This window comes from Chamaea fasciata, unplaced genomic scaffold, assembly GCF_029207755.1.
Source record: "Chamaea fasciata isolate MVZ Bird 193981 ecotype frontalis unplaced genomic scaffold, bChaFas1.0.hap1 SCAF_40, whole genome shotgun sequence".
NCBI lineage: Eukaryota > Metazoa > Chordata > Aves > Passeriformes > Sylviidae > Chamaea > Chamaea fasciata.
Window position 1 is genome coordinate 1397071 of NW_027094125.1, and position 23884 is coordinate 1420954.

At 52.4% G+C, this 23884-nt stretch overlaps 1 pseudogene; it reads left to right on the top strand.

Annotated features, from left to right (window-relative positions):
• LOC136303663 (uncharacterized) overlaps window positions 1-23884 on the top strand; it is a 265948-nt pseudogene that overhangs the window by 182593 nt on the left and 59471 nt on the right.

A 23884-nucleotide genomic window follows, 5' to 3' on the forward strand; every position in this document is an offset into this window, starting at 1 on the left:
ATTGCCAGTGTGATGCCAGCATGATCCCAGTACACACCTGTCCCTCCCAGTGATCCACTACTCCTCTCTGTGTTCCCCACTGCTGGATCTCCAGGCTCCAGAGGGGAGCCCCAAGGGCTGGAAGTGCCCAGCCAGGGTCCCCAGCAAGGCCCAGTGTGGATGTGCAGCGCCCAGTTTTCCCAGTTTCCCTCTCCTTTTCCCCGGGCCGGGTTCCCCCTGGCCCCAGCGGGTGGGAGCAGCCGAGAGCCCCGCGCTGCCCATCCCGACCTGTCCCGGCTCTATCCCCGCTCCTCCCGTGGGCTGCCAGGGCTTCGGGAACGGGGCACCGGGATGTGCCTGCTCCTGGGGGAGGAGGAGGAGGAGGGATGGAAGAGGGGGGGATGAAGGAGGAGAATGAGAAGGGATGGAAGTACATGAGGAGTGTGGATTAGGGAGGAGGAGGAGCAGTGATGGAAGAGGAGGAGCAGGATCAAGAGGAGGGACAAAGGAGGATCAAGAAAAGGAGAAGGAAGGAGGAGATTGAGCACTCCCTGAATTTAAAGCCCCCCACCCCTGGGATCATCACCCCCCCATCCCACAGGTGACCAGGGAGGGGGAACTCGGGCCGCATATCCTGGGTGGTCCCTGGTTCGGGTTCTTTTTGGAGGGCAGACATTTGGAGAATGAAGAACTCCAAAGCTGAGTGGAAAATGCCCCTTGGGGGGTCCCAGTGGCAGCTGCTGGCAGAGGCAGCCTGGAGGAGCAGAGCCCTGTGTTCCCCAGGAGCCCAAAGTGGGGAGCCCAGAGAAGGGGGAGCACCATGATTTGTGGGACCCTCAAAAGCCTGGAGAGGGGCAGGGGGGACTCCTTGGACCCCCTGAACCCCAACGCAGAGAATAAGGGGAGAAGGGACCCCAGGATCCCAAAAACCCCTAGCATCCCTTGATGGTGCCATCAAGGAGAGGGGAGCTTTCTGGATTTCTGGGATCCCAGCAGCCTGGGCAGGGCAGATATGAAGTAGGTGGGGGAACCCCAGCACAAGTGTGACCCCCAGCAGCTGGGACGGGGGGAACCCTCAAACACTAAATGAGAGACACCACAGATGGGGAAATCCTGGGAGGCATTTTCAGGATGGAGTTGTGGTGTTTGAGAGGTTTTTGTGGACCCCAGATGTCCGGTCACTTCTGGAGATGGACTTAGGCAGAGGGACTTTCAAAGTCAGTGTACTCATCCTGTGTTTTTCCCCAGACCAGGATTTCCCATTCCCAAACATTGGCCAGAGGAATAAGAAGGCTGTGAGGAAGAGGAAGATGCCCCGGGACAGCCAGGCAGGTGAGGAGGAAGTCAGTGCCCCTTTCCCCCTCTCTCCTGCTCCATCTCCCAGCCCAGCCTGGCCCATGGCTGCAGGACAGCCCCGCTGCCAACGCCGTCCTGATGGGGATGAACTGAGGGGATCTCCTTCCCCTTCCCTCTGGCACGGAGACAAATCCCATCCTCTCCTTGTCCTTCCTGCACCAGACAAGGAGCTGAGGATGGAGACCAGGGAGGACAAATCCCCATGTCAGAACCTCATGGAAGAGGCTGTTTTGAGCAGTTCCACAGTGCAGGAATCCAATGGGGAGGAAAAGCCCCAGCGATCCTGTAGGAGAAGGGCCTGCAAACCCATCCCAGTGTGCTCTGAGGAGGAAAGACCCACTCTGTGCCAGGAAGGCGGCTGGAGATCAAGCCAGAGCTTGGAGCTGGTGGGGCGTGAGCAGCTTCATGACAGGAAGAGACCCTACAAGTGTTCTGAGTGTGGGAAGAGCTTTAGCAAAAACTCCCACCTGACCCGCCACCAGGTGATCCACACTGGGGAACGACCCTACGAGTGTGGGGAATGTGGGAAGGGCTTCAGAGACAGTTCCAGCCTGTCTGCCCACCAGAGGATCCATAATGGGGAGAGGCCCTACAAGTGTGGGAAATGTGGGAAGAGCTTCAGGGACAGCTCCCAACTTATCCGCCACCAGAGGATCCACACTGGGGAGAGGCCCTACGAGTGTCCCAAGTGTGGGAAGATGTTTCAGTCAAGCTCAGAACTCTTTGTACATCAGCGAATTCACACTGGGGAGATGCCCTATGAGTGTCCTGAGTGTGGGAAGAGGTTTCAGACCAGCTCCAATCTCGTCCAGCATCACCAGATCCACACTGGGGAGAAGCCCTATGAATGTCCTGAGTGTGGGAAGAGGTTTCACACCAGCTTACACCTCCTCATACACGAGCGGATTCACACGGATGAGAGGCCATTCCGCTGCCCCGAGTGTGGGAAGGGATTCAAGCACAACTCCACCCTCATCACCCACCAGCGCATCCACACTGGGGAGAGGCCCTACGAGTGTCCCCAGTGTGGGAAGAGCTTCACCCACAGCTCTGCCTTGACCCGACACCAACGGAGCCACCAGTAAGGGAACCCCTGCAAGTTCCCCTGACTGGAGGAAGAGCTTCGTGCACTGCTCCAGCTTCATCCCCCATCAGAGGACCCACGTTGAGAAGAGCCTTGGTGACCCACAATCCCCATGATCCTTGTTGGAAAATGCCTGGTGGTTCTTTTATATTGTTATAATTATCTTTTGATTTATCTTCATCCTATCAAAACACAGAAAATAGGAGTGAAACCCAACCAACTCATCAAAGCCATCTAAAGCCTCACCTTTTACTAGTGTTTCAGGAGAATCTGGGATTTAGCGACATACTTGGGAGGATATGGGGGGTTTGGGGGGCATTTGGTGTACTTGTCTCCATTGCTTGGCACTCAAAAGGCAGGAGGGATTTATCTGTCACCTCAAAACCACTCAATGCCACTGAAAACTACTCAATCCCACCCCAAAATTACTCAATTCCACAGCCCGTTAGAGTGGAACAGAGTTGGAAGGGGTTTGGGTGAAGTGTGCTGTAAATCAGGAGGGGTGAGATGGGCATTGGGTGAGGTGGGATGAGTGGAATGGGGTTTAGGAGGGGTGGAATGGGCGAAATAGAGCTTGGGAAGGGGGTCTTGATGTCCAGCAGGGGTGGGATGTGTTGCGGTGGGGATTGGGAGGGTGTGGTGAAGTCTGGAATGAGACAGCCAAAGGTTGGGGATGACAAAGAGAGGGGGAACTCGTTCCTGAGTGAGTTTTTGGGTATTCCACATTCCTGAAGGGATTCTGGTGCATCCCACATTTCTGAGACAGTTTTGGGGGTGTTCCTGAGAGCAGCTCCATGCAGCCCCATTGCCAGGGGTGGGTGCCTTGGGCATGAGCTCAGAGCTGTAGCCAGAGTCCATTGCCTCAGTGCTGGAGAGCAGAGAAATGATGAATGGCCCCAGCCATCTGCAGGGTGTGTTTGGGGGTCAGGGCAAGTTCTGTGTAGGTGGGGCGGTCACTGCCCCAGCCCCAGTCACGGCAGCCTCTGCTCCAGCCCCAGAGTGACTGCCCCTGGCACCCCAAAAATGCCACCAGAGAGGGACCAGAGGAGGCGAGGCTGTGACACAGGTGTGACACTGACACGTCCCACGGCCCCGGAGCTCCCAGCAGCTGAGATGGCGCTGCATCCAAAGGTGACTGTGGATCTCTCTCTCCCTCTCGCTCCTCTCCTGACTTCCTCTTCTCAACCTCTGGATAACTTGATGTTGTATGGTTTTGAGTTTTCTGAATCACTGCTTTGTGACGTGCCTTACCATAATTCCAGGTTTAAGATAAGTTATAAGGTAGTTAAATACTATTCCTCTATAAATGGTTAGTCATAGGTTATAAGTTAAGATAAATACTGTGAAGTGCTGTTCTTCTGCTAAATTGAGAAGTTTGAATTGTAAGTTAAGGTTAAGGTAGAAGTTAAGTCCTGTTCAGTTTGAGCTCTGTTAAGCTTTTAGGCCGTGTTCCTTTTATCCGTGCCCTCACTCTCCTCTTGTCACACACACACAGGGACAGTTCTCAGTTTGTTTCTGGTTTGATTGCCTGGATTTGGTTTGGTTTGGTTGTTGCTTTGCTTCCTTGGTGTGCCTGAAGCATCCAGTCAGAGGTAGAGTGACTCTTGCCAAGGACCTTTGTCATGCCTCACCACCTGTGCTCCTAATTGGTGATTTTTGTCAAATATGCTGATCTGCTAAACTTATAAAGCTGCATTAACCCTGTGGGCGGATGGGCATTTTGTGGCCATTTTCCAGATCTGCCCCTTGGAGGCCTCCAATAAAGATCAGCCTTTCTATTACCTCCTCTATAATATTGTCTCCAAAGGGTGTTTATTTCTAGGTTCTGTAAGGCATCAACGCAGCGGGGCCTCCTGGCACCCAGGAGACCACTGTGACACAATGACATCTTGGGGAGCCAAGTGTCAGCTGCAAACACAGCGGGGCCTCAGGGAAGCCAGGGGCCACTTGGACAGTGTCAGGGCACGTGGAACTCAGTGTCCACTGTGACACAGCACAGCCCCATGGAACTCAGCAGACCACTGTGACAACATGGAATCTCACGGATGCAAGGCTCTGCTTGGGCAAAGTGGGGCCCCCTCAGACACAAAGGGATGTGTGTCTGTGATGTCAACCCTGTGCCTCCCTCACCTGGCTGTGGTGTCCTTGTTTATTTGCCCACCTGATTTATTTGCCCACCTGAACCCCCCTCCATCTCTTCCCCATCCCTGGATCTGGCCCTGTCAGTTCTGTACTTGGTGGTGCCTCCAGCACCATCTACAGCCTGAGGAATAAGGAACTCATGGATTCCATGAGGAAACTGCTGACTGGATTTGAGAAGCAATAAATTGCCTCTTTTCTTCTGCAGAACCTTCTGAATGTAACTTATTTCAGTCTCAGCCTATTGGTCCTGTTTTTCCATTTCCGCATTTTCTTAATACATTCTACTGTCACATTTTCCACAAACGAATACTATTACCAACAGGATTTCCACATGAATATCTGCCATTATTCAGTATCTCAATGACTTTCAAAAGCTTTGTTTCCTGTGCATCTGAATAAAATAATGATTTTTTGCAGCCGTGAAGGAAAGAAGCTCCCAGCACAGCCAGAACAGTCAGGGGCAATGGCCTTGGCTCTTTCCACGTCTGCTCTTCCCAGCTCCACACTCCCCTTCCCAGCCCTTCTGTGGGTGCAAGGCTGGGCTGCTGTGGCAGCTTGGTCACTGTCCTGCTGCGTGACCCTGCTGTGACCACAGGCAGGGACAGGCCATGGGCACTGCTGGGACACAGCCAGGCTCCAGCACAGCAGCTCCATCAGCAAAGGGCATCTCCTGAGGGCAGGGCAGGAAGGCTTTGCTCTCCTCCAGAGCTGCTGTCAGGAAGATGCTCCAGGAATGCCCTGGCCAAGCAAAGCCCAGTGCCTGGGACACAGGGGGAGTGTGCAGGGCGGGCACACAGCAGTGTCCTGGCACAGCCAGAGCTCCTGGCATGCAACTGAGGGAGCAGCAGAGCAGGGCCTGGGCTGTGTCTCTGGGGACAGCCTGGGAAGGTGCCCCAGGGCAATTGTCCCACAGCAGCCCCTGCAACCACTGTTGGCAGCACTGGCCTCTGCCCTCACCGGCAGGAGCTTGTTTGTCCCTGCATGGAGGGACACCAAGGGTCCAGGCCAGCAGTGCCTGTTTGCTCTGTGCTGAGGAGACTTCAGCAGTGCATCCTGTGTGTGTGTGTGTGGGGAGATGAACCCCAGGGAGCACAAACACCATCATTAGCACTCAGGGCTGGCACAATTCCAGTGGCACAAACAGTGCCTCGAGGCCACTTCACTCCAGAGGAATGTCCTCTGGTGTGTTGGTTTAGCATGGGTGGTAAAAAACCGATTAGTGACTGACTTTCAAGATGGAAGGCCGGATTGGCCAGTTAAATATAGATATACACCTCTGAGTCACACAAGCTTAAAATCACCCCGGGGACTTCCTTTTCCCTTCCAGCCCCAGAAGGAAGAGGTAAGAAGACAGCCCAGCTCTCTCCCTGCAGTGGGGCCCGGGCTTTTCACCTGGCCCGGTGACTCCCGGGCCGCGGGACGGGATGACCATATGCCCCATCCCATCGGTTTTTTAGCAGTTGTAAAACACCCTTCTGCTCCCCTATAGCAGGGAAGCTGGCCCGAGAAACCACACAACCCCAGTATTGAAAGATGAAAGGTGGCCACCAGAGGCCAAGGTCAGCCAGACCTGTTCATCTTGGCAGCTTTTGTCTGGGAGAAATCCTTGGATAGATGAAAATTTGGAGGCCAAATTCCAATTTTGGCCATGGGCACCTGGAGGAGAAGGATGGTTCTTTTCCATAGGAAGAAAAGCACAGCCCCAGTATTTCAATGCAGCTGAGAGCTGGCCCTCAGGAAGCCAAGGGAAGCTAGACTTGGCGGTACTGGTGACTTTTGTCTGGGAACAATCCTTGGATGAATGGAATTTGGGAGGTGGAATCCCAAGTTTTGCGATGGGTGCCCAGTCAAGGATATGAAAGAAAAGCACAAGGTCCAAGTGTTTTGGAAGGAGATGAGAGGTGGCCACAGTAAGTGAGGGCAGCCAGACCTGTCTCTCCTGGCAGTTTCTGTCTTGGAACAATCTCTAGATATATGGAATTTGGGAGATGGATTCTCAATATTGGCCATGGGCACTTGGACATGAAAGATGTTTCATTCCATAGGAAGAAAAGCACAGAGCCCCAGTGTTTTGAAGGCAGATCAGATGTGGTCTCCAGGAGGCAAAGGCCAACAAGACTTGTCTGTCCTTGCAGCTCTTCCCCGGGAGCAATCCTTGGATAGAATCTGGGAGGTAAAAACCCAATTTTGACCATCGGCTCATGGACAAGAAGGACAGTCTTTTTCCACAGGAAGAAATGCACAGAGCCCCAGGGTTTTGGTGATAGATCACCAGAGGTGATCTGGTGGCCAGACGTGGCCTCCAGGAGGCCAAGCCAGACAGACTTTTCTCTCCTGGCAGCTTTTGGCTGGAAGCAGTCCTTGGATATACAGAATTTTGGAGGCCAAATGCCAATTTTGGCCATGGGTCCCTGGAGAAGGACAGTTCTTTTCCATTGGAAGGAAAGCATGGAGCCCCAGGGCTCCAGGGGCAGATGGGAAGCGGCCTTCGCCATTCCAAGGTCAGCTGGAGCTCTCAGGCAGCCCCTGGGAGGCCAAGTCAGCCAGAGCTGTTCCATGTTCCCGTGGTTCCAAGGGGGCCTGCAGTGTCACAAACGTGTCCTTGGTTCCTCAGTGTCACAAAGGTGTCCTTGGGTCCACAGCGCCCAGCAGTGTCACAAGGGACTCCATGATTCCAAGGGGACCTGGAGAAGCACAATGGTCTCCCTGGATCCATGGGGCCTCTCAGGATCACACTGGCCCCTTGGTTTCATGGGGCCCAGCAGTGCCCCCATGATCCCCTTGGATCAAATTCCAAACTTACAGGGCTCCCAAGAAAAACTGTAGCAAAAGGAAGACCAGTTCTTCACTATAAAATACATAGAGAACGGAACAGAACAAACATCACCATGGTTGTAACGTCGTGTTATTTAGGAATGGAGCTAGAGCATAGACCCAATAAGCCTCTCCAGAGGAAAAGTCACTCAGGCAAAGCAGTCAAGCTCAAACATCCACACACACCACCACGGCTAGCTCAGCAAGGAGAGGCAGAAGACCCTTGCACTAGATCACTTCCAGCCAGGTTTATTTCCAGGAGCCAAAGGGAAATCCAGGGCAAAAGGAGTGAACATGTGCCGGTCTCAGGCTTAAGTATGAGGTTCAGCAGCCAAAGACCTTGAGGCATGGAGGTGGAGCAAAGGGCAGGAAAGGTCAGTGTCCCATAGGGGAAATGGGGCCAGTCACCGGGGTCCCACAACCCATGGAGACACGGAGGAATGGAGAAACCAAAGGGCCAGGGGCATTAGATAGGGGAGAAACTGGGGCAAACCATCATCTACAGAGCACCACTGGCAAGTCCCCTCTCTCAGGCTGGGCAGGTAACTATGGTCTGTACTGCCAAGGCCAGACTCTGGGTAAGATGTCGAGGGGCTGCAGGGACTCCACACATGATAACAGAAGGTTCCCACCTGCTAAGCACAAATGATCATGGCATACTCCATCCCTGAGCCACCCCCAGGACAGATTTGAGGAATAAGCCTTGTGAGAGCCCACCAGCAGCAGAGGATTCTTCCTCTCCCAAGCAGCAGAGGAGCAGAGAAGCAAGTCAGCAAGCCCTAGTCACCGTGCCAAAGGAGAAAACAAACAAGAGGAGAAAAGCAAAACACCAAAACCACAGGGCAAAAGGATCTCAAATCACATGCACTGTGCCACGTGGCTGCTGAGCCAATCACCCCAACCAGAATGAAGAGCAGCCCCTGGCCCCCAACCCCTGCAGGATTTTGGGGTGGGACTGAGTAGTTTTCAGTGGCATTGAGTGGTTTTGAGGTGACAGATAAATCCCTCTTGCCTTTTGAGTACCAAACAATGGAGACAAGTCCACCAAATGCCCCCCAAACCCCCCATATCCTCCCAAGTATCTCCCTGAATCCAAGATTCCCCCAAAACACTAGTAAAAAGTGAGACTTTAGATGCCTTTGATGAGTTTGTTGGTTTTTACTCCACTTTTGTGTGTTTTAAAGGAATGGAGATGAATCGAAAGGTAATTAGAGACAAAACAAAAGGACCTCCCAGTGTGGATACTGGGGACTGTGAATCACCAAGGCTCTTTTCAGTGTGGGTCCTCTAATGGGGGATGAAGTTGGAGTTTTGCTTGAATCCCTTCCCGCAGTTGGGACAGTGGAAGGGCCTCTCCTCTCTGTGAAACCGCTGGTGCAGGAGGAGCCTGGAGCTGGTCTGAAACCTCTTCCCACACTCAGAACACTCCTAGGGCCTCTCCCCGGTGTGGGTCCTCTGGTGGACAGTCAGACTGAAACTCCGGCTGAAGCTCTTCCCACATTCCAAGCACTCATAAGGCCTCTCCCCAGTGTGGCTCCTGTGGTGGCGGATCAGGTCGGAGCTGTCTCTGAAGCTCTTCCCACATTCCCCACACTTGTAGGGCTGTTCCCCAGTGTGGAGCATCTGGTGGAGGGTCAGATGGGAGTTTTTGCCAAAGCTCTTCCCACACTCAGAACACTTGTAGGGTCCCTCCCTGTCACGGATCACCAGGTCTGAGCTCTGGCTTGATCTCCGGCCGACTTCCTGGCACAGAGTGGGTCTTTCCTCCTCAGAGCACCCTGGGATGGGTTTGCAGCCCCTTCTCCTGCAGGATCGCTGGGGCTTTTCCTCCCCATTGGATTCCTGCACTGTGGAGCTGTACAAAACAGCCTCTTCCATGAGGTTCTGCTGTGGAGATTTGTCCTCCCTGGTCTCCATCCTCAGCTCAATCTCTGGGGAAGAAAGGACAAGGAGAGGATGGGATTTGCCTCCGTGCCTGAGGGAAGGGGAAGCAGATCCCCTCAGTTCTTCCCCGGCAGGACAGCGTTGGCAGCGGGGTTGTCCTGCAGCCAGGGGCCAGGCTGGGCTGGGAGATGGAGCAGGAGAGAGGGGGAAAGGGGCACTGACTTCCTCCTCACCTGCCTGGCTGTCCCGGGGCATCTTCCTCTTCCTTGCATCTTTCTCCTTCATCTGGCCAAGGTTTGGGAATGGGAAATCCTGGTCTGGGGAAAAACACAGGATGACTACACTGACTTTGAAGGTCCCTCTGCCTAAGTCCATCTCCAGAAGTGTCTGGACATCTGGGGTCTATAAAAACCTCCCAAATTTCCCCCCTGTCCCAGCTGCTGGGGGTCAGGCTTGTACTGGGGTTCCCCATCTACTTCGTCCCTGCACTCCCCAGGTTGCTGTGAGTACCAGAAATCCAGAAAGCTCCACCCTCTTCGCTCTACACATGTAGGGATGCTGAGGGTTTTATGGGATTCTGGGGTCCCTTCTCCCCTTATTCTCTGCTTTGGGGTTCAGGGGGTCCAAGGAGTCCCCCCTGCCCCTCTCCAGGCTGTTGAGGGTCCCACAAATCATGGTGCTCCCCCCTCTCTGGGCTCCCCACTTTGGGCTCCTGGGGGACACAGGGCTCTGCTCCTCCAGGCTGCCTCTGCCAGCAGCTGCCACTGGGACCCCCCAATGTCCCCCCCAAGGGGCATTTTCCACTCAGCTTTGGAGGTTTCATTCTCCAAACGTCTGCCCTCCAAAAAAACCCAACCCAGGGACCACCCAGGATATGCGGCCCGAGCTTCCCCTCCCTGGTCACCTGTGGGATGGGGGGTGATGATCCCAGGGGTGGGGGGCTTTGAATTCAGGGAGTGCTCAATCTCCTCCTTCCTTCTCCTTTTCTTGATCCTCCTTTGTCCCTCCTCTTGCTCCCACTCCTCCTCTTCCATCACTGCTTCTCCTCCTCCCTAATCCACACTCCTCATGTACTTCCATCCCTTCTCATTCTCCTCCTTCATCCCCCCCTCTTCCATCCCTCCTCCTCCTCCTCCCCCAGGAGCAGGCACACCCTGGGTGCCCCATTCCCGAAGCCCTGGCGGCCGCGGGAGGAGCGGGGATGGAGCCGGGACAGGTCGGGATGGGCAGCGCGGGGCTCTTGGCTGCTCCCACCCGCTGGGGTCGGGGGGAACCCGGCCCGGGGAAAAGGAGAGGGAAACTGGGAAAACTGGGCGCTGCACATCCACACTGGGCCTTGCTGGGGACCCTGGCTGGGCATTTCCAGCCCTTGGGGCACCCCTCTGGAGCCTGGAGATCCGAGAGGGGGGGACACAGAGGGGGCTGGGGGATCCCAGGAGTGGCATCACTCGGAGGGATTGGGCTGTACTGGGGTACTGGGGTTGAATGCCTATGGGTAAGAATTAAGGGGAAAGCCAACAAGGCTGACATCCTACTGGGAGTTTGTTATCGTCCGCCCAACCAGGAGGAAGAAGTGGACAACTTACTCTTTAAGCAGCTGGAGAATGTTTCAGGATCATCAGCCCTTGTTCCTGTAGGTGATTTCAACCTGCCAGACATCTGCTGGGAACTTAATACAGCAGCAAAGAGGCGGTCCAGGAAGTTTTTAGAGTGTGTGGAGAACAACTTTTTGCTGCAGCTGGTGAGTGAGCCCACCAGGGGAGGGACTATGTTATATCTGTTGGTTGCAGAGATGGGCTGGTGGGAGATGTGGTGGTTGGAGGCTGCTTGGGGCACAGTGATCATGAAATTATAGAATTCTCGATATTTGGCAAAACCAGGAGGAACATCAATGAGATTTTTACATTGGACTTCCAGAGGGAAGAATTTGGCCTGTCTAGGAGACTTATTCAGAGAGTTCCTTGGGAAGCAGCCCTTAAACACAAAGGAGCCCAGGAAAGCTGGGCATTCTTCAAAACAGAATTTTTGAGGGCACGGGGACAGACTGTCCCTGTGTGCCGAAAGAGAAGTCGACGAGGCCAATTTCCAGCTTGGGTAGGCAAGGAGGTTTTGGAGGAACTTAGGAATAAAAAGAGGATATATCATCTTTGCAAGGAGGGTCAGGTCTCTCAGGAAGTATTTAAGGGGGCTGCTAGAGCATGTAGGAAAAAAATCAGGGAGGCCAAAGTTCAGTCTGAATTTAAAATGGCAACTTCTGTAAAGGATGACAAAAAAATTGTCCAGAACAGAATGGTCCCCCCATTATCCAAGAGGAAGCAGTCAGAGAACTGCTGAGCCACTTGGATGCTCATAGATCTATGGGCCCAGATGGGATCTACCCCAGGGCGATGAGGGAGCTGGCAGATGAGCTTGCGAAGCCGTTCTCCATCATTTACAATCAGTCCTGGCTCACTGGTGAGGTTCCAGATGACTGGAAGCTGGCCAATGTGACACCCATTCACAAAAATGGTAGGAAGGAGGGTCCTGGTTATTACAGGCCAGTTAGCCTGACTAGCAAGGTAATGGAACTGTTTATACTGAGTGTCATCACACAGAATTTACAGGATGGCCAGGGTATCAGACCCAGCCAGCATGGGTTTAGGAGAGGTAGGTCATGTTTGACCAACCTGGTCTCCTTTTTTGATCAAGTGACCCGCCTGGTGGATGCAGGAAAGGCTGTGGATGTTGTGTACCTGGACTTCAGCAAGGCCTTTGACACTGCCTCCCACAGCACACTCCTGGAAAAGCTGGCAGCCCGGGGCTTGGACAGGAGCCCCGGATTAGGAACCGGCTGCATGGCCGGGCCCAGAGAGTGGTGGGGAATGGTGCTGCATCCAGCTGGCAGCCAGGCACCAGCGGTGTTTCTCAGGGGTCTGTGCTGGGGCCAGCTCTGGTCAATATTTTTATTGGTGACATGGATGAGGGTATTTGGTCTTTCATTAGTAAATTTGCAGATGACACTAAGATGGTAGTGTGTGTCAATCTGTTGGAAGGTAGGAGGGCTCTGCAGAGAGACCTGGAATGGTTGGATGGATGGGCAGAGTCCAGTAGGATGAAGTTTAATAAGTCCGAGTGCTGAGTCCTGCATTTTGGCCACAATAACCCCTGAAATGTTATAGGCTGGGGATGGTGTGGCTGGACAGTGCCCAGGCAGAAAGGGACCTGGGGGGACTGGTGACAGCAGCTGGACATGAGACAGCAGTGTGCCCACATGGCCAGGAAGGCCAGTGACACCTGGCCTGGATCAGGAATGGTGTGGCCAGCAGGAGCAGGGAGGTCATTCTTCCCCTGTACTTGGCACTGGTGAGGCCACACCTCGAGTGCTGTGTCCAGTTCTGGCCCCTCAGTTTAGGATGGACATTGAGATGCTCAAACACATCCACAGGAGACAACGAGGCTGGTGAGGGGCTTGGAACACAAGCCCTGTGAGGAATGACTGAGGGAGCTGGGGTTGTTTAGACTGGAGAAAAGGAGACTCAGAGGTGACTTTATCACCCTCTACAATCTCCTGAAAGGTGGCTGTAGTCAGGTGGGGGTTGGTCTCTTTCACCAAGCAGCAAGCAACAGAACAAGAGGACACAGTCTCAAGCTGCACCAAGGGAAATATAGGTTGGATATTTGTTGGGGGTTAGGTTTGTTCCTTCTTTCTCTAAAGAATTTTTTCCCCACAAGTTACCAAGGAGATCAAGTGTTGGATACTTGAGAGTACTTAACTGAAACAAAGAGGTGGACAAAAGGTGGAAGGGGGAGATAACGCAGGTAAAAGACAAAGCTTGAGGCAGCGGCATGCTTTTCTGCTTCCGGCGTTCGGGGAGACGTGTGTCTGCCGCTCCTGGAGGAGCTCAGCTGCCGAAAAGCACGCGGAGGGGAGAACGGCTGTTGCTGGCGGGAGGAGTTTCACTGTGGCCAAAGGGATCCAGTCCTGGGAAATCTACTATCACCGGTTCAGCCTGAATCCGGAGTTTTCCCAGCCACCCGCGGGGAGCTGGTCCAGGCCCTGCCTCTCCTTCGGCTTTCTTCGGCGCTGCTCCTCTTGCTGCAGCGTGACCCTGCACCCCCTGCGCTGCCGGGACATCCTGCCCCTGCCTGCCAGGACACCCTGCCATCCCAGCTACCAGCCCGGGACTTTTCCACTGTTCCAGCTTGGTGCTCTGAGGATCCTGCAGGGACACCGAAACCAAACTGCCCTGGGTTTTGTGAAACAAAGCCCTCAAGGTTCTTGGTACTGTTGTCGTTTGTCATTAATGCTGTAGTTGTTTGGTGGGGGGGGGAGTTTTTTTTTTTTGTGTTTGTTTGCTTTGTATTACATACTAGTAAAGAACTGCTATTCCTATTTCCCAAATCTTTGCCAAAGAGCCTCTGATTGTAATTTTACCTAGCAGATACCTGTCTTCCTAAACCAAGACAGATTTTGGCGCCCAAGTGTGGGGCTTGAGGGCACTGAGAAAAGAAAAGGGAAGAGAAATAGCAGTTCTTAACTAACCTAGTACTTTCTTTTGTGTGCGTTGGATATAAAAACCTCATTAGGCTGCATCATGTGGTCTAACTTAGCCTGGTTTGGGTGGCATGTGGTTGTGGCTGTATTCCTTCCATTTGCAGGCCCTTATCTAAACATGGGCCCTATAACTAAGGCTACTGTGACTGTCATCCAGTTTATTTTATGGCTTAATAAGGTGAAGAACTCATGGATTTTTAATTTCCTCTGGAAGGCAGGCACATGGATTCAGGGCTATCGTACACTAACTGTGTGTTTTTGGAGTTACTTTAACAATGGTACCTACTGTGAGGAAATGACACCGGGGGAAGTTTCTTTTTCCCAACCCTTTACCCATCTCTTTGGGTCTGCCCCACCAGTTTTTGAAGGGTTTAAATCCTCTCTGAATGCTAATGATATCATACAATGGCTGGTGCTGCTAATATGCGTATTCTGTTTAGCATTCAGAGATAAGGGAAGATTGACCTGGATAACCACCCTGATACCTACCCCACAGAATAGGGATGATACCCCAGAGCCTGACTCTGCCCCACAGCCTGCCTCAGAAAGGACCCACCCGGATTGGGTTGAGGTTCTGGTAAAAGAGATAGGCCAAATGCTGAAGGAGTACATTTCCCCAGCTCATGAAAAACCCTCCCCCTGCCCCGAGAAGGCAGAGACTGATGGTGCAGCAGTGGAACCCACAGATGTTACAACTGTCCAGGTTCCAGCTGAACCACAAGGGCAGCCACAGCCAGCAGCAGTCGCCCCTGTGGAAACAAGAAAGTGTAAAGTGAAATCGTCAGATCCTGATACTAAGGGTAAGAAAGGAGGGTCCTCACAGCCCACAGAAGAGCCACAGGTTGAGATCATCACTGAGTCCCTGACATATGAAAGTCTACGTAATCTGCAAAAAGATATTGCACGACGAGGACGTGAGGCTTATACAGCCTGGCTACTCCGAGTCTGGGACCTTATGGGTACAGGTGTGCAACTGGATAGTGCTGAAGCAAGGAATTTGGGACCCTTGACCCAGGACTCAGGTATAAATCAGGTATTTGTAAGAGAGCAAGGGCCCCTTTCCCTTTGGGAACGACTTCTAATGAGTGTGAGAGAGAGATTTGTCCACAGAGACAGAATGCAAGAGCACAACAATAGAATGCGATGGAAGACCCTTGAGGAAGGAATCCAACAGTTGAGAGAACTGGCAGTATTGGAAGTACTTTTTGGGAGGACCGGACAGCATGATAATGACCCCGACAAGGTTAAATGCACAGGGCACATGTTGTGGAATCTGGCAACTCATGGACCATCCCAATACGCCACATTCATCGTAACAATTAATGCCGAGGATAACCGAGAGACAGTGGGTTCTGTTGCCAACAAGCTCAGAAATTATGAAAGTATGATCAGTGGCCCAATGCAGGCTCATGTCTCTGCGGTGGTGAAGGAACTCAAAGAGGAGATGAGGGAAATGAGAGAGGAGATGAGAAGGAACAGTTCCCATGTAGCACCGGTGCGAGTCACAGGCCCCAGAATCAGAGCCCAACATCCCCCAGCGAGAGAGAGAGGGTACACCCCTCGAGCTGACCTGTGGTTTTATCTGCGGGACCATGGGGAGGACATGGGAGCGTGGCATGGGAAACCTACTTCTGTCCTGGCAGCACGGGTACGTGAGCTCAAGGAGAGAAACGCTAACAGAGGGAGTTCCACTAGAATGAAGGTAGCCTCAGCCTCCCATGAGCAAGCTGCCAGGTATTACGGAGGTGGGAATGCTGTGTCAGATTCCCTCGAAGGAACCTCTACCATGTACGTCCAAGAAGGGAATAATAACCAGTGCTAGAGGGGCCCTGCCTCTAGCCAGGAAGAGGCACGGGAAAATCGGGTTTTTTGGACTGTGTGGATTCGATGGCCTGGCACATCAGAGCCACAAAAATATGAAGCTTTAGTAGATACTGGGTCGCAGTGTACTCTAATGCCATCAGGACATGTGGGGGCAGAACCGATTTCCATTGCCGGGGTGACGGGGGGATCACAGGAACTGACTCTGGTTGAAGCCGAGGTGAGCCTGACCGGGAAGGAGTGGCAGAAACTTCCGATTGTGACCGGCCCAGAGGCTCCATGTATTCTGGGCATAGACTTCCTCAGGAATGGATATTATAAAGACCCTAAAGGACTCAGATGGGCTTTTGGAATAGCTGCTGTGGAGACAGAGAACATTAAGCAGTTGAACACCTTGCCGGGACTATCAGAGAACCCATCTGCAGTGGGACTCCTGAAGGTAGAAGAACAACAAGTACCTGTTGCCACCTCGACAGTGCACCGTCGGCAGTATCGGACAAATCGGGACGCCGTGATCCCCATCCACAAGATGATCCGTGAGCTGGAGAGCCAAGGGGTGGTCAGCAAAACCCACTCACCCTTCAACAGCCCCATCTGGCCTGTGCGCAAGTCTGATGGAGAATGGAGACTGACTGTGGACTATCGTGCATTGAATGAAGTGACTCCACCGCTGAGCGCTGCTGTGCCGGACATGCTGGAACTTCAGTACGAGCTGGAGTCCAAGGCAGCGAGGTGGTATGCCACTATTGACATTGCCAATGCATTTTTCTCCATTCCTCTGGCTGCAGAATGCAGGCCTCAGTTTGCTTTCACCTGGAGGGGCGTGCAGTACACCTGGAACCGGCTGCCCCAGGGGTGGAAACACAGCCCCACCATCTGCCATGGGCTGATCCAGGCTGCACTGGAGAAAGGTGAGGCTCCGGAACATCTACAGTACATTGATGACATCATTGTGTGGGGAAAGACTGCAGCTGAAGTGTTCGAGAAAGGAGAGAGAATCATCCAGATTTTGCTGAAAGCCGGGTTTGCCATCAAGAAGAGCAAAGTCAAGGGACCTGCCAGAGAGATCCAGTTCCTGGGAGTAAAGTGGCAAGATGGACGGCGGCAGATCCCCACTGAGGTCATTGATAAGATCACAGCAATGTCTCCACCGACCAGCAAAAAGGAAACACAAGCTTTCCTAGGAGCCATAGGTTTTTGGAGGATGCACATTCCTGAGTACAGTCAGATCGTGAGCCCTCTCTACCTGGTTACCCGCAAGAAAAACAATTTCCACTGGGGCCCTGAACAGCAACAAGCCTTTGCCCAGATCAAGCAGGAGATTGCTCATGCAGTAGCCCTTGGCCCAGTCAGGACGGGACCAGATGTGAAGAATGTGCTTTATTCTGCAGCCGGGAACAACGGTTTGTCCTGGAGCCTTTGGCAGAAGGTGCCAGGGGAGACCCGAGGCCGACCACTGGGATTCTGGAGTCGAAGTTACAGAGGATCTGAAGCCAACTACACTCCCACAGAGAAGGAGATCTTGGCCGCCTATGAAGGAGTTCAAGCCGCCTCAGAAGTGATTGGCACAGAAGCACAACTCCTCTTGGCACCTCGACTACCAGTGCTGGGGTGGATGTTTAAATGAAAGGCTCCCTCCACACACCATGCCACTGATGCCACATGGAGCAAATGGACTGCCCTCATCACACAGCGTGCCCGTATTGGAAACCCAAATCGCCCTGGGATTTTGGAGATAATTACAAACTGGCCGGAAGGAGAAAACTTCGGTCTCACGGACGAAGAGGAGCAGGAACAAGTGACACGGGCTGAAGAAGCTCTCCCGTACAACCAACTGCCAGCAGAAGAAACACACTACGCTCTCTTCACTGACGGTTCCTGTCGCATCGTGGGAATGAACCGTAAGTGGAAAGCAGCCGTATGGAGCCCCACACGACAGGTTGCAGAAGCCACTGAAGGAGAAGGGGGATCAAGTCAGCTTGCTGAACTCAAAGCTGTTCAATTAGCCCTTGACATTGCTGAAAGAGAGAAGTGGCCAAAGCTCTACCTCTACACTGATTCGTGGATGGTAGCCAATGCTCTGTGGGGCTGGCTGGAAAGGTGGAAAAAGGCCAACTGGCAGCGTAGAGGAAAACCAATCTGGGCTGCTGATGAATGGAAGGACGTTGCCACTCGTTTAGAGAAGCTGCCTGTGAAAGTCCGCCATGTAGATGCCCATGTTCCCAAGAGTCGGGCTAATGAGGAACACCAAAACAACAAGCAGGTAGATCAGGCTGCCAAGATAGAAGTGTCAAAGATAGATTTAGATTGGCAACACAAGGGAGAGTTGTTCCTAGCCCGATGGGCCCATGATGCCTCGGGTCATCAGGGCAGAGATGCCACCTATAAGTGGGCCCGAGACCGAGGGGTGGATTTAACCATGGACAGTATTTCTCAGGTTATCCATGACTGTGAGACATGTGCTGCAATCAAGCAAGCCAAGCGGGTGAAGCCCTTATGGTATGGTGGGCGGTGGTCCAAATATAAATATGGGGAAGCCTGGCAGATTGACTACATCACCCTTCCCCAAACCCGCCAGGGCAAGCGTTATGTGCTAACCATAGTGGAAGCCACCACTGGATGGTTGGAGACCTACCCTGTGCCTCATGCTACTGCCCGGAACACCATCCTGGGCCTGGAAAAACAAGTCCTGTGGAGACATGGCACCCCTGAGAGAATCGAGTCGGACAATGGGACTCATTTCAAGAATAGTCTTATAAGCACCTGGGCTAGAGAACATGGCATTGAGTGGGTGTACCATATTCCTTATCATGCACCAGCGGCCGGGAAAGTTGAACGGTGCAATGGCCTGCTTAAAACTACCTTGAAAGCACTGGGTGGGGGAACCTTTAAGAATTGGGATACTAATTTAGCAAAGGCCACCTGGTTGGTGAACACTCGAGGTTCCACCAACCGAGCAGGTCCTGCCCAATCTGAGCCCTTGCAAAAGACAGACGGAGATAAGGTTCCAGTGGTACACATGAGAGGTATGCTGGGAAAAACTGTTTGGATTAATCCTGCCTCCAGCAAAGACAATCCCATCCGTGGGGTTGTCTTCGCTCAGGGACCAGGTTGCACCTGGTGGGTGATGCAAAAGGATGGAGAGACCCGATGCATACCTCAAGGGGACCTTGTTTTGGGGTGAACTACCCATGACAATGTGGCTGCATCCATATTTGCATATATATATATGTATTTTTAATAGTTAAAACTCAATGTAATATGTTTGTATGGGAAAAAAATTCGGGGTGGATAATGTTGGGGGTTGGGTTTGTTCCTTCTTTCTCTGGGGAATTTTTTCCCCACGGGTTGCCAAGGGGACCGGATGTTGGATACTTGAGAGTGCTTGGCTGAAACAAAGAGGTGGACAAAAGGTGGAAGGGGGAGATAACGCAGGTAAAAGACACAGCTTGAGGCAGCTGCGTGCTTTTCTGCTTCCGGCGTTCGGGAGACGCGTGTCGGCCGCTCCTCGAGGATCTCAGCCGCCGCAAAGCACGCCGAGCAGAAGCTGAGCCGCTTTTCTGCCTCGCCTTCGAGCTTCTTCGGCGCTGCTCCTCTTGCTGCAGCGTGACCCTGCACCCCCTGCGCTGCCGGGACATCCTGCCCCTGCCTGCCTGGACACCCTGCCATCCCAGCTACCAGCCCGGGACTTTTCCACTGTTCCAGCTTGGTGCTCTGAGGATCCTGCAGGGACACCGAAACCAAACTGCCCTGGGTTTTGTGAAACAAAGCCCTCAAGGTTCTTGGTACTGTTGTCGTTTGTCATTAATGCTGTAGTTGTTTGGTGGGGGGGGGAGGTTTTTTTTGTGTTTGTTTGCTTTGTATTACATACTAGTAAAGAACTGCTATTCCTATTTCCCAAATCTTTGCCAAAGAGCCTCTGATTGTAATTTTACCTAGCAGATACCTGTCTTCCTAAACCAAGACAGTCACATAACTTTTTTTTCTACCTTTAATTCAGTTGAGTCACTTTCCCATAGCCCTCTTCTGCTTGGCCAAAGCAGGAGCCCTGAGCCATGATTTTACAACGCCTTCCCTTTGGTAAGGTTGTACCTATACAACACAGCATCAAACACATGCAGTTATGGTGTTCCTTGGTCTTTCTGGATCTAACCGGTCTAAATTCTCCATTTTGTAGCTAATTGGATTTACATTTGCCAATTTCCCATTAGTACGTGCTGCTGCTTCCCAGTATAGCTATACTTGTCTATTTTGAAATTATTCACCTGCTGAGTTTCTGTTTATTTAAGTGTTAAGACACTAGTTAACAATACAGTAGCTATTACATTGTATAGAAAGGTATGATTCAGGTTATATAGATATAAAAAGTTATGATTCAGGTTATATTATATATTATATATCTTATAACTCAAACTGTATAAGCGTCTTGTAACTTTGGCCCAAGTTACATAGGCATCATTCTCTTTACTCTGTCTTTATTTGCACCTTCTTTATCCTCTCTATCTTTATTCTCTCTTATTCCCTCTCTCATTATTCTCTCTTTTCTCTCTTTACTCTCTCTTTACTCTCTAGTCCCTTTATTGTCTCTTTCTCTCTCTTTACTATCTTTATTCTCTCTTTACTATCTCTTTATTCTCTCTCTCTCTCTTCTCTCTTTATTCTCTTTATCTCTCTTTATTCTCTCTTTTCGTTCTCTTTACTCTCTCTATTCTCTCTCTTTACCCTCTGTTTTCTCTTTACTCTCTCTTTACTCTCTGGTCTCTCTATTGTCTTTCTCTCTCTTTATTCTCTTTACTGTCTCTTTATTCTCTTTATTCTTTCTCTATTCTCTCTTTACCCTCTCTCTGTTTTCCCTCTCTTTACTCTCTCTCTATTCTCCCTCTCTTTATTCTGTTTCTCTCTCTATATTCTTTCTTTCTTTACTCCTCCGTTTTCTCTCTACTCTCTTTCTCTTTGTTTTCTCTCTCTTCAGCTTTCAACAGAATGCCTTAGAGTGATGCTTCCTGTGCTGATGACGGTCTTTTAAACCCAGCCTTCTGCCTGACCTCTCCACTGTTGTGTCTCTCTCAAGGTTGTTGTCTCTTACCCCCTCCCATGGGCAGGCCAGTGTTCAGCCATCCCCAGGACAGCAGGGCCCCACCCCACGTCCCTGTGACCTGGGAAGACAAAAAGCATCACTCCAAATGTTCCCCCTTTCCTCCTTCTTCCAGGCATTTGGCCCTGGCAGTGGGGTTTGCTGCTGGTGTCTGTAGGAAGAAGGAGACACCACTCTGACATTTTGGGGCCCATGGAACCAAGGAAGCCCCTGTGACACTGTGGGGCCACATAGAGCCAAGGGACCATTGTGACACTGTGGATCCGAGGAGACCATTGTGACACAACAAGGCCTCGTGGAACCAAGGAATCCAAAGGTGCAAAACATTCCTTGTGGGGTTCTGCCCTGGGGAAGGGGAACCTCATTAGTGGCAGCTTGGGCTTGGCACACCCTTGAGGAGGGTACCTGTTTGTAATGGGGAACCTTAGGAGGTTTAGATTGCTTAAAAAATTTTAAAAAAATAAAATAAAACACCTTTTTGCCTGTGTACAGCCAGTTCTCTGAACAAAGCAGATCCCAGGTGACTGAGCAGAGACAGGAGGGGGTTGGGGAATGTGGAGCAAGGTTCTCCACACTGGGTCAGACATCAAGGCACAGCTTCTCTGAGCACGCCAGACCTGCTTAGGAGAGTCCCTGGATCAATACCAGTCAGTGAATGTTGCAATCACCTCTTCTCTAAAGAGAAAAATACACCCTTTAAAATAAGAATGTGTCTTTCTTAGAAGCTCTTTGAAATATTCCTTCATAACTGCAGTAGGAAAGCTCCCTAATGAACTGCACTACAACAGAGAGAGATCAGGGCAGAGCCATGGTGTGTCAGGACTTGTTTGATCTTAATGAGCCCCATGGTGCATTTGCTGCTGAGCCCTCATGGCCTGAGAGGAGATGGCACAAACCTTTCCAGGAGTCAAAGTCAGAGCACAAACCCAGAGTGTCTCAAGGAATTAATCAGTTCCACTGAGGTCTATCCCCAACACAGTCTCCTCATGGAGCCCTTGAAGGAGAAAATTGGAGGCCAGGATTGCACAAAAACCTCTCAGAGACTCAGTGTGGAAAGGAAAATCCAAAGTGCCTTAAACACCTTGAGTATCTCAAAGCATTAATGAGCCCCCTGAATGTTGTTACTGAGTAAGAATCTCAGGGGAGTAATTATAGCAGATAATTGGAGGCCATGAATGCACAAACCTCTCAGAGACTCCAAGGCAGAAGCAAAACCCAAAGTCCTTTGAAAAACCTGCAGGCCCTTAGAAGCCCCACCAGGGCCATTCCTGACCAAGGCTCCCCAGGGACTCCTTCCAGCAGATCCTTGAGGCCACTGGGATGGGAGGGGGATGCTGAGGGCAGGACAAGGGGCTGACAGTGCCCAGCCTTGCTGAGGCTGTGCCAGGAGGCCCCAGGGCCTCAGGACAAGGTGTCTGCTCACAGCCCTTGGTGGCACAGAGGCTGCTGTGCCCCAGGACGCCCAGACTTGGCTTCTCTTTGTCCCCACCTGTCATCACTGCCTGCACTTCTCTGCTCTGGCTGGGGCCTGGGGACACTTTCTCGGTCATGCCCCTCAGCAGGACCCATTAAAACTTCAAGAAACTTTGGAGTTGCATTCTGACTGGGAGCTCAGGAGAGGTTTCTTCAGCTCCCTCTCAGGGACTGATGTTGAGAGCCTCAGTACAAACCCCAAGAGGGTCATGAAAGTCCTTGTGCTGTGTCTGTGCTGCTGAGCTGGGCCGGGTTCCTGGCACAGAGGCAGCTCCTGGCAAGGGCAGCGCTGCAGAGAGACAGCTCTGCCCAGGAGCAGCTCCTGTGCACAGCCCAGCAGGGCTGGGGCACTGCCTGCAGCCACCCCGGGCACAGCACACAGGCACTGAGGGGCTCAACTCAGCCTGGGCTGGCAGCACGGAGCAGAGCTCACTGAGGGCTCACTAGAGGAGAAATCCTCACAGTGTCGGGAACAGTCACTCTCTGGCTGGGGGAAGAGAAGCTGCAGCTCCTGCAGGGATCTCCTGAAGCTGGCACATCCCACAGCTCTGAGGCCCTTCCAGGAGGACTCTCAGAGTCGCTGCAGGGCAGGGATGTGGCCCTAGGGCAGGGCTGGGTGTCCCTGCTGCACCACCCGAGGCACAGCACAGGGCAGCTCCCTGCTGCCGGGCTCTGCTGCAGGGCTGAGCAGCCGGGGCTGCAGCCAGGGGTGCCCAGGGCTGTCGTGCAGAGCAGGGTCCTGCGGCCCAGGGCTCTGTGCTGGGCCACGGAAAGCTTTGCTGTCCCTCCAAAGTCACTCTCAGAACTCTCAAGAGGCTCCTTGTGTTCCTTGTTCCTCCAGGGCTCAGTGGGATCAGATCAGGGTCCCACTGCAGCCTACAAGAGACTCAGGTTTTGCTTGTTGGTGGCCAGCGCCCATCAGATGGTGAATGGTCTGTGCTGAACCTTCCTGGGGCTCTACAGCTTGTGCCAGGGCTGATGGCAGGGGAATGTTTGTCTGGAGGGATTTGAGAGCTGCCAGGAAAGCACAGGGGTCCTGCAGGGACAGCGTGTGCCAGGGATCAGCAGGGAGTGGAGCTCACTGGGCACAGTCCCTCTCCTTGTGATGCCACAGGTGCCAGAGCACATCACAGCCCTGCTCCTTGTGATTTCACAGGCACCAGAGGACTGTGAAATGTGTCCTCTCTCTGCTTGATGTCACAGGCAGGCACCAATGCACATCACAGCCATGCTCCACGTGTTGTCACAGCCACCAGAGCATATCACAGCACCGCTCCTTGTGATGTCACAGGCACCAGGGGTACCTGACAACCCTGCTCCTTGTGACATCAAAGGAACCAGAGAACATCACAGCCCATCTTCTTGGGATGGCACAGGCATCAGAGCACATCACTGTGGAAAATCAGACAGCTACAGAAGCTGAGCTGGGTGGCACCGGCAGACCCTTTGGCCCTGGTACAGTGAAAGCCGTGGGAGAGATAAACTCAAAGCAAGAACAAAAGTGAAGACACCATGTCTGATCACGCTGACCGCTCTGACGAGAGAGAAAGTAACAAGGTCATTGCTAGTGCAAGAATGTAAGAAGGACTTGATAATAGAAAAGATTGTGTTACTAAGGGAACAAGGGCAAAGGGGTCTGAGTGGAAAATTTTGTACGGAATGTAGAGACCTATGAATACTGGTGAACTTGTGTACTAAACTG